Source organism: Drosophila suzukii, chromosome 2L (genome assembly GCF_043229965.1).
Source record: "Drosophila suzukii chromosome 2L, CBGP_Dsuzu_IsoJpt1.0, whole genome shotgun sequence".
Taxonomy (NCBI): domain Eukaryota; kingdom Metazoa; phylum Arthropoda; class Insecta; order Diptera; family Drosophilidae; genus Drosophila; species Drosophila suzukii.
In genome coordinates, this window is record NC_092080.1 from 13,255,830 (window position 1) to 13,267,869 (window position 12,040).

Sequence of the window (12,040 nt, forward strand, 5' to 3'; positions counted from 1 at the left end):
CCACAGTAAGGGTGAAAATTAAAACCAAAGCCATAGAGAGGGGGGGAAATCGAGGGAAAGCCAGGGAAAGCGGGGTGGAAAAGCAAAGGGCAAACGGCTAAGATAGCTGAACTCCAAGTCATGACCATATCATCGATGCAGGCACCATAGAAAACAATTGCAATTGCCGGGAAAGCGAGATGTGAACTCAGGACAATGGTCACTGCGGGTGGTTTCAAAAATTGGAAGGGCTTTTCCGAGGGGGTGATCAGGGGAAAAACCAGCATCGCTCCCATGTGGGCCCCGTTAAACGCCGAATTTATGCTTTGTCCTGCAGCAAAAGCTGCAAGCACCCGATGGCCAACACACAGCCCCCTTTATCAGTTACACTGCCTGCCATAAGTATCGCACAAAAGGCATAAGTGCAGAAGCGCCAAGGGGTATATCACATGGGCATGGGCGGCGGGAAAAGGGGGTTTGTGGACACAGGAAGCGGACAGTTTATATTGCCTCGCTGACAATCCCAAGCACTTTGCAATGAACTTCCTTTGACTGGCCTCGCTCTCATTCAATAGCAGGTGCTCCCTCAAAAAGCCCCCTGAAAATGGCTTTAAAATCGATCTTACCCTTTAAAACTAGAAAATTTCACTATTATACAAATAAAAAATAATTAGCGCTTAATATAAAAATAAAACAGATCTATTGACATTTTTTGAGATCCCCCCTTAAAAAGTAGGAACCGGAAATAGAAACTATTAAAGTATCAATTGAAGTTAGTCACTTAGCAAAATTAAATACTTAAAAAAAAGGAACACCAAAAAATCATAAAATGATATGCTTCTACTTGGTAGCTATATGTTAAATCATAAATACAGAATATTTTTCAAGTTGATATGAAAACACAACACATCCATTTGACAAAAAATTATGTGGCACATGAAAAAATTACCTGCAGCGCATGAGTTCACCTGGCAGGGAAAACAAATATTTGCGAATGCTCCACTTATTAAAAGAAATTCCGAGCAGCCATGCAGATAGGAAAATGCCTTTCCCGCTTTCCACAGTCCACAGTCTCAACCAGACTATGAGTTATGTGTTGCGCAATTAACATTTGTAATGCTGGCGCACCCGACATTTTCCTGCATTCTAGTATATTTTTTTTTCGCCGTTGGTAGAGCACTTAAAATTAAAAATTACAATTACATTTAACTTGGCAGACAGAAGCGAAAATTTTGTAGCTCTGCGCCAGAAGCTCGTTCGCTTTTGCCCGCGGAAAATGTCCTCAAGATGTCCTGGCGATATTTTATTTGCCACTCGGCTGGCTGAAAGTTGCCAGTTGGCAAAAGCCAAGAAATGAAGACGCCGAACAATACACAGGACATGGGACACAGGTTTGCCATTTGCCATCTCGGCCTGTTTTTGTCTTTTGCTGGCAAAAAAAAATTTCATTAAGTGGCAAATAGACGCATTATGTTTATTTGTTTTCAGCCTCCTCTTTGGTCCAAAACTTTTGAGTTACAACCCAAACACTTTGTATTTAATGCAGACCCTTTAAGGATAGTTAGTAAATAAGCATTGGCCAATAAACCTCAATGGACCATTGACCGCAAACTTTTAATTGAATAAATTGGCCCACTCAACATATATTTTCATGCAAAATTTTGCACAAAATGCAGTGTTGGTGGGATTTTTCAGGCAGCCAGACGACTGCACTGCAGAGAGCAAGGGGAAAATTTAGAAAATGCCTCGCTGTCATCGACAACAACGGAAATTGAACTAATTATGTATTAGTTTGGCTCCAGGCGGAAAATTTGCGATGCGATGCGGATGAAATTGGCTTTTCAAATGTCGCACGCTGCAGATTTTGAATATAAATCGAGGATGTGATGGGCAACCGAAAATGGTTTCCAAAAAGTGGGGCTTTTAAAATGCATTCGATTAGATTGGCTCAATTGAAAATCAAAATGGAAATCAATGTGCAGGATTTGATTTCGATGTGCCCAAATTTCAGCTTCAATTAGCTGAAATTGTCTGTCCCATCCGCTTTGGCCAATTTATCTAGAACCTCTCGGTGACCGCAATTCCTATGTACAACATGATAAATAGCCATCAGGTTATTGTCATGGTGAAAAATAGCCTGAAAACCGTTGGCACTTGAGGTACATAAACATACACTTCACGCAGATAACCTTGGCTTCATTGTGGGCAAACAAATCATCTAGGATTGGGGAGTCTCGAGTTCATAGAGCTCCATAAAAACAAGCCATTCGCGTCTGGAGTGCATAAGTGAGTAAGGATGAGGAGATTGTATATTATAAGTAGACGGCACATTTAGCAAACATTAATAAGACCGCAAGAAACGTGCGACGAACAAAGGGGAAAAATCGTTACAAATACGAAAAAAAGAAGTTGGGGAAAATATTATTTAGCCCACAATCGGCTGAGAAAAATCTTCGACACACGCAGACACTCCCAGCAGCAACAATCACTCATCATAATGATGCTCAGACATCGGGGATAAAGTTCAGTTTTGGGGCGGAGGTCCCTTTATGAGATGGTCTGCCATGTGTGTATATAATCCTGCACTTTGGCAGGAGTAAATTAATTGAATTCATTATGCCTGATAGATGCATGTGTATTTATAAGCATGTGCTAGAAACGGGCATTTAATCAAATGTTCAGAGACTGCGTTTGTGTTTTGCCAAGAATTTAATGTGCCAAATGGACGGAGTACTGAGCCGTTTCAGTTGCTTGCAAAGGTTACTTTAGCAAAAGCAAATAATGCGATTAAATTTGGATTTTCTACCGTATAAATAATTTTCGGAAATAATATTGACCAAACAAGTCATGGAAATAATTGACTTTCAATGAAATGAGTAATTGACTAGAATAAGAGAGTGCTCATTGAGCTGATTAGTCAGTCTGACTACAAAGTGATTCAATGTATTGCACAATAAATTGTTCAAAGAAGTCACAGATATAACAAAAAAGCTTGATTTGATTTCCCTGAATTTCTGTGCATTATTACAATCACAATTTAAATAAACTGGCTCTTTGAAATCTGAAATAGGCGTTTTTTTTTTATTTGTCTAAAATAAAAATATAAATCTAATCCTATTCAATAAAATAATCAAGTTATAATTAGTTTATATGTTATTATCTGCACAGCTTCTCTAATTCAAAGCTCATATTTAAACAGCACTTTATGATTATATAAAATCGAACACAGATTTTGATTGTCGCGAGCCTTTTAATGTAGATTATAAATCCCATCCATTTCTAATTCATTTGGGGGTAACTAAAAAAAATAAAAGTCCTTTTCATGCTAATATTTGTTCAATCCAAGCGTTTAACCCTAATGGGGCCACAACGCATTCCATCAATAAATTCACCCTGGTTTTTGGGGCTCTCAATGTGTTTGCCATTCGGGCCACGACAGTTTGGTTTGTTGTTTCATATCAAACGTGGATATCCCGTATTTGTATTTTATATGTATATATACTCTCGAATATCCATTCAATTCCGCCAGTCGGTTTGCGAGATACACGCGGCATTATTATTGTTGTTGCAAAATGTTTTCAATGAATATTAAATGTGGGTGCAATTTTAATTTGATTCACCAGCTCAATTTTCTTTTTTACATGCCATTCGCGTGTGCCATTCTGTTCTGTTCATCATTACAAACAAATTACAATAAACATTGTTTTTGAGAGCAGAATGTGTATAGACACGCCCGAAAATAACGCATATTGTATTGGGGATGTAAAATTGTACCTTTTCTTAATTAAGTGACACGCACGTCAGTGGAATTCCAAATATTCAGCTTAAAGGCGTCATGCCGGCAATTCCTCGCTGTCACTTTGATTTCGATTGGGGAAATTTAAAAGGCTTTTACAAGGTTGAAACTTTTAATGCGATACAAAGAGGTATTATACAGTCATCCCCTGGAAATGGCATTCAGGCCATGCTGCCTTTAAACTCATTTTCGCTTTATTTTCCTTTACCTGATTTTCTTCATCCAATAAAAATGGCAAATATGAAAATTAATTAATGTCAATTTCACTTGCGCTGCGTATATGCTCATTACGGCTGCTTATTTTGCCAATTCTACCATTGCTTTACCAAATTATCTTAAATAATTGACGAAGGAGCGAGTCCCTTGAATTACCTTCATTAAGCTGGGTGGGGCATGAAATTAAACATCCAACTGAATATGAAATTAAAGTGGCATGCATATGCCACTCATCGCTAGACCTTTCAATTTGCCAAGGCGAACTGCTACTTAACCTGTTAAGAAAGCATGGCCCACCTGTGTGGGCTGCTGGTTCGCTATTAAGACTCATAAATAAGACAGAAGAGCTCCGGGGTGGCTCCTTTTGCCGTTTCTCGAGAGGCAGACGTGACAGCCATTTAAGCAGTTTGCAGCCCGGCATTGTGCCGACATTAATGGGTGAATGTGGATGAGGATATGGCTGGGTCTGTGCAACACCACCGGCACTTCAATTAATTAATGGCAATTTGCAAGACGCAGCGCGCCACAGACAACGATGGCCATTAAATGCGTTTAGCTGCAGCCGCTGTCAACTGGCCTTCTTCTTCCAGTGGCAGCATTGTGTAAGATGCCAGCATGGCGTATACTTGATGCGCTTTTCCAACGACACCACACGCGCACACAGGCATCAAGTGTACGCCCCGAATGCTGACGTGTTATTAACACCGCGTGAATCCAGCAGATGTCGGCATACCCATAATGCATCCACGCAACGCTGTGCCACGCATAAATAAATGACGATGATACGGCTGCTGATGCCTCAAATAGGATTCAGCATCATGCACGAACAGATTGGCGAGACCTCGGCGACTGAAGGTGCCGGCAGCAAGAGGATTATGCACCTGATGGGATCTCTGCAGCGCAGATACGTATCTGTATCTCATGGAAAGCCGGAGTATGGGATAATGTCGGTGTGATCCCAGGGGAAATAGTGTGCCAGCTAATCGATGCAGTGATGCGACCTAATTAGACACCAGGTGTATGCCAATGATAGGCCCGATGGACGAGATGAGCTATCGCCTTCCCTAATTAAATCGGTGCTTATATGGGTTATAGTGTGGGGTGCTAGATTACTTTAAAAGTACCTTACCGAAGGTAATAATACCATATTAAAATAATATTAATCTTATTCAATATTTTAGTAGGTTTGCTCCATAATTTAAGAACAATCAGCCATGTTCATGTAATTACCATCAGCACCAATTAAAAAAAACATTGTTTTATTAAAACATAATATTTTTATAAATGGCACAATAAATGACAATGAGTTAATCCTAAATTTGCTTCCGATTTCCTTTCATTTTTCTTTTACCAAAAAACTGTATTCAACTCAAAAATATCATCAAGTATCAAAAAATATTTCGTATGTTTACCCAAAAGCAATATCACGATATTAATAAATAATTGGTATATTTAAAAATTAATACATTAACACTTGATATATGTATTATTAACAACCCAAATTATATTCCCAACATTCTTAAATAGTACTATTTTGAATAATACTATGAAATAATAGGATTAATCCTTAAAATGTCGGTTGAAGAGTGTGCCCCAATACCAAACATGTATGATGTTGGCATATACATTTTCCATTTAGCCAGCGTGTTCAAAGAGCCATTAAATTTTACCCTAATTACCACAAATCGCCCGCAACTAATTTAATAATGACAACAGACCGTAAGGAAGGGCGGATTGAGGGCAGCTGGTTGGTAAATGCTGAATGGGAGTGGCAGCTGCATAAACTGGCCTCAATGGCCATTAAAAACTTCTCGTAGTCGGTATGTACTTTCCCCCCATCCTATGTGTACGTATATTTGCGGCAAATTGACGGTTTCGTTCTCGGGCAGCAGTGAAAACTTTCTGCCCAGAACGCTGGCACTCAAAATGGCTCGAAAGTCTCGACAACAATTCGCTCGAGGGGATGGAAAATGCGGTTTGAGTGCGGGGTGGAAAAACACTTTATAGAGACCACTCGTAACCTCAAAGCGCAGACGGCATAAAACAATTGAACGTGAATCGTTTGACGCCAAGTCAAGGCGGAGTATCATAAAAAAATTAAGTGACACTCAAGCGGAGACACTGGGCAGCAGTGATTAATTGGCCCTCGGCCAGCGAATTCGGGAGTATCATTAAAACTTTGCCCCCACCAGCCAACATGCTGTCAATGTTGTCATCTTCATTTGGCATTATGATAATAATTGGGCCACGAACGGGACATCGGGATACCAGGTCCAAAGTCCTGTCAGGTCAGCCCAGGACCAAGAAATGCCAAAAGTTAGGCCCTCGCCTGTCACGGGGCGAATCTTTTCGGAGTGGCAGGACTTTTCGCAAATTGATGGCGTTAGTTGGCTCTCATGAATACGTCAGAGAGCAAATACGCATAAAACGGCCACTTGATTATTGGGGGTCCTTGGAAAGTTTAATGAAATTTGTATATAAAACAGACAGCATGATGAATGAAGTTGTCTTTGCGGATGAGGGCATACGGTAGGTTGTCCTTTGGGCCAGCGTACTTTTGCTTAAATTTAAAACACGTGCCAGCGAAAAGGGTTACGGAAATGTCTGAACTGGATTGCGAGCTGAGAGGAGATAATATTTTGAAGAGGGTAAAATACAGTCAACAGGCAAACAATTTCCCAGGGCTAAATTGTGCTCTTTTGATGCTTAAGAGGGTTAGTATTTCCCCCTTTATCTAAATAATTAAAACATTATAATATGAAAAATGTTTTTAATAATTTATAATAAATTTACGACATGTTTTATAAACAAGTTAAAGCATTAGAATATAATGTTTAATATTCAATTAAAACCAATATGTTTTCCTTAAGTTGCTTAGGGGCTATAATATATCAAATTTATACTCACGTTTAAAAGGTCAGCAGACGATGCGAAGTTGGTCAACTGTAATGAAAAGATATTTAAACTGTTAAAGTTATCTCCTATAAATTTAATTGATGTGATAGTATATAAAGTTGTTAATTAAACAAAGTATTTTTTTGGTAAAAAGTCACTGCTAACCATTTTGAACCTAAACTAAATGAAGAAAAATTGTTCTGTTTGGCTTTTAAATAGTCAGAACTCCATTTTATTTCCCATGGCCTATCTTCAAAGAATCAATCATTATTTAGTTCTGCCTTTATGAGAATCAAACAATTTACATAAACCAATTATTCATTATTAAGCTCTCCACTCCAGCATTCTGAATACATGTCAAAAATCGAATAATAAATCACAGGGCCCAGAGCCCTACTTATTGCATAATTTATTTTCTAAGCCTGATGCTCTTTTGTTTCAACCTCCCTTTTTACATAAATCCATTCTCTATTCTCTTTTTCCTAGGCATATTGTGCCAATTTGGAGCTTATTATAAGTTGGCCATTTTTTCGTCGATTGTTTCGATTTGCTTGTGCGCTTGATTAAATTTGCACTCAACTTTTCAAAGCTTCATTAATCATCTGTTTGAGAGGGAATTTAAGGGGGGTGTAAATACGGCTGATAGGGCGCGGAAAAAAACTAAAAACTTTGGCCGGAAACTTTGTTGTAGTTGCTGGAGACCGTGCAGTTGGCATTGCCAATAATAAAATTTACGCTGCCTTCACAGCAGGTCAGGCAAAAAATTATGAGTTTTCTCAGCGATTTGCCATTTTTGCAGTTCAGCGAAAATTGCCCCACCCACTTTTCCCCGCGGAATGGGAAAATAACTCTGGATTCAGTGAGAAATAAATTAAGGAATTTCTAACAAGCCGAGTGAATAAGGAGAAAACTTTCATGACTAATGACCGCTGCACTTCAAGCTGCCACCCGAAAACGTATAAATACTAAACATGAAATAGTCATTAATATTAAATCTATTAACTGAAAGACAAGGATTAAAGTACTGGGGAAGATTTTAATTATTCCATTCGGCTGGAGAAGTGCATGTCGAGTAAATGAAAGTGGTAAATTCTCCTTGGCCACGTCCAAAAACACAAAGGCCTTCATTTATTCATCATCAAAATGGCGGTCGCGATGGCTAAGACAAAGGCCTCTGTAGGACCCCGCTTTTCCGAGCCCTTTTCCCTCTTTATCTCTGAGTTATTTGTTTCACTAAGGCGGAGAAAGGATTCGAGGGGGCTACACTTGAGAAATTAAGGACAAGCTAGAATTTTAAAGCAATTCATCATTCTTTAACTTTAAAATGTGGAGGGTTCCACAGAAATGACTTAATTCTTGAGTTCACTTCTTAAAAAGCCTAAAAGTATGCAACAAAATATATGGAATGCTTAGGTCCTATGGATAGATTACGGTGTTTTTCCACTGCATACATTTAGACACCTGTATAAGAGATTTGAAACTTCTAGTATGTTTTTGGCACCTTTGTATTTCTCTCTTTTGGGATTCATTAAAATGTATCTATTATATTTATAGAGAGTTATAAAAATGCTATTCCAACAGTAATAAAGATTATATTTGGATAGCTCAAGTGATTTTTCCCAGTATCCTTATACAAAAATAACAGCAAGGACCGCAGTGACCGAGAACCACAATACTCCGAGTGCCTCGAAGCTGTGCGAAAGTGGAAAGTTTTGGGCGGCGGGTGGAAAATGCAGAGAAAAGCGAAGAATGGGTTTTCCTTGTTCATTTAGCAGTCAAACGGAGTTTGCCAGTGTGGAGACATGCCTGTCTCCGCTGGGTTTCCGTTTCCTGTGCCATCTGCAAATTTCATGGCAATATATTTTTGCCGCTTGTGCGAAGAAAGAGGGCAAAAATACCCAGTAAACCAGCGCGAGAGAGAGAGAAAGGAAGCCAACTCTACCATCATCAGTCATTTTGTCTAAAAGAATATATTGCAATTAAAAGCAGAAAATATGCTTTTACACTGGCCAACGCAGCTATAAGTTTGCCGCTCATCCAGCACCACATCCTCTGCCCCGGAACTTCTCCCCCCCTGTTTTATTTATGAAGCGCAACACTTTGGGAGCCACCCACTGCATTTTGACTGCAAAAACATTGGGCGGAGGACCGCCAGAAGTCCCTTTCTTTCCGACTCTCATCTTCATCTTGTTGCAACTGCTGATGTTTTACTATCCAGCCAAGAGCAGCAAATTAAAATTGCTTCATTCTGGCCCTTCAAGTACGCTGTAAGTCACGCCTTGTTATGGCCGCAGCCGGACCTTCAATGGATAAATGGACGGATTTGCTGGTTGGTTGGATGGTTGGATGGTTGGATGTTTGGATGGTCGGATGCTGGGTTCCTAGATGGAAACTCCCGCTGAAGCTGAAGCTGCTCGGTGGGCAGTTTTCAGCTCGACACTTTGTAAATTATGCGGACGGCAGTGGCGTGGGCTTTAATGAAATTTCCATCTCTTAACTAGAACAAAATTAATTTTGAACATTGATGGCGAAATGCTTTTAACAGAGAATCAAGTTTCGCGAATATGCATTATTTTGGTAAATATTTTCCAGCAAAGTATACAGATAATGACATTGATCCTAAGTAAACAACATTACTTCCAATTGTTATTTTTTACTTGGGGAAAGGTAAAAACTTTAGGTAAACGATTTCAAATAAACACAATAAAAAATAGACAACAAACAGCCGGGGCTCTAATTAAATAAGTTGTAACAGTTCCATTCAGTAGTTCAAGTTTATTACCGTTCTCGTTCGCCCTTATGGCAAAATGTCACCTTCACGACTCTGAACTTTTGAGAGTTTCGTAAGAACTTGGCTCAACCTTTTCACGACTCTGCCAACTAGCAACAAGAATTTGATTACTTTTCATTTCGCATTTCGAGGCAGTTTGTGCAGCTTAAGCCATCCGCATCCAATTCAGGGAGTTATTCTCGAAAACTCCGTTTCCATTTCCATCTCGCTGTTATCTGGTCACTACTCGGCTGGCAGCTGCATTTTCATAAGCAAAAACTTTAACAGAGCAGCTGAATTTTTCATTAGAAAACTTTTCATGCACTGAGCGAGACGGACAACACCTGAAGCAAAATCCGGAGGAAATGGCAACTTGAAAGTCATTTGCCGCCCAAGAAGAATGTGTGTGGCGAATGTTTAAAAAGCGTTGGGGGAACGTTGAACAAAAGACCGCGACTAAAATGTCATGTGGGTGCTCTGGCAATTTCGAAAAGGCCGAAATTTTCAGGCCTCATACCCATTCTTACGCCCATGTCATTTGCCACACTTTTCACTCAAGACAATGAGTGTCATCACGGCGGCATCAAGTTTTCATAAGACCACGCATGCTGAATTTCTGATGAGTTTTTTCAGCCCAACCCAGCAACCCTTCTTCAGAAATCATGTCTTCTTATGAAAATTTTATTTATATGCCGCAGCTTTATGAGGCGTGCAAAATTTGGTCAGACGAAGGGAATTTTAATAGAAAACTTTATGGCTCAAAATGGAAAAGTTTCGGTAATAAATTTAAGGAGTTTAACAAATATGATTTTAGATATTCCAAAAGGTTATAAAAAGTTTTTGGTTTGAGATTTGTATCAGTTATTAGAAAATCAATGTTAATAATTTTTTTCCTAACAATTTTTCCCTAAATCTTTTTAAACGAAAATCAGCGTAAAATTGAACTTTAGCTACCTGTCAGTGAAGTAATCATAATTTTGTGATGCGAAAATATCAATCACCCGCAGCTGCTTGCTTAAAGTGTAAAAACAATTTGGACAAACAAGGAAAATTGCTTTTAAAGCCCCAACTCAGAGACACATGTAGCACTTACTTTCGCATAATCCCCCAAACTGAAAGGCGGGGCGGGGAACTCTCAACGAGAATTTAAAGACAACCCGACATATGGGACTGCTGAGCTAAACAAATCACATCAGAACAAATAAAATCCAGCACAAAGGCAACCGCCGGCAAATAGACAGACGCACACAAAGTCTGCGCTCTGACATGGCCGTTAAGTAATTCCATATTTTATTTGCCGAAATAGAAAGGATTCCGAACAGGGGAGCCGACCTTCGAGCACACAATTTCAAGTGTTTGGCGAACAAGTCTCACCCATTTGTTTGCCGCATTCGCACGTGAAGGCGGCCAAGTAAATATGTATAAAAAAAAATAAGTAGGGAGCTCGAAAAACTTGTTTAAAGGGATTGCAATAAAGTGCCTGGCATATTGGGATTTGTCCCTTTTTCAGTCGTCTATTTTTTACCTGCAAATATTTGGCATCTCCCAAATGAAAAGATTTTTTTCGCCACATGCCAATGATGGCCTTAACCCTTCTCTCCCCCTCCTGTCATCCGTCAGTCGTTTTATGTGCAATTCCCTCAAGTGCTTTATTTGGCAACAAAAAAATGTTGGGGGATCCACTGCCACCGCTCACAACATCGTTAACTCTTTGGCCCTTTTTTTAAAACTGTTGCATATAATTTATTGTAACTAAAAGTTAAGCCCCTTTTTTGGAATACCAAAAAATAAGTAAGGACTTTCTCATTTCTTTGGCCCTTTGAATTTTGTTGGTCTCTTGTGGGCAATTTTATAGAGCCTTTGTACATGTTTATTTTTTTGGTGAGCTTAAGATTCCGGTTTGCCAAACATTCGACTGTCAGCAGTGACTTTGGTTGGGATTAAAACCGACATTAAGCTGTGATTAGTAGCTGACTTTCCTTTGACGTTTTTATTTACCAGCATCTCTGGACTTTGTTCATTTTGCCCTTTGAACTAACACTCGAAAAGATCTGGGATTAGGCAGATATGAAGTGTGTTGGCATGATGGCCCTGAATTAAATGATGCTTTAATGGGTTAGGCAAAGTAAAAATACGCTTAAAGCCCAAAATCTGTTACCAGACAACCAGAAAGATTTTAGTTTACAATAGAGAGGTGGTCGTGATTTCACAAAGTTAAAAAAATAGTAAATGATTTTTGGCTTTAAAATTCCCGCAAAACAAATTATGAAACATAAATCAATTTCATAAGTTTGTATCTTATTTTTGATCATTCTGGCCAAGAAAAAATCGCCTAAGGTCAAATATTTGCTACAGAGCAACAGGTTTTCGTTATTTATCGAAAA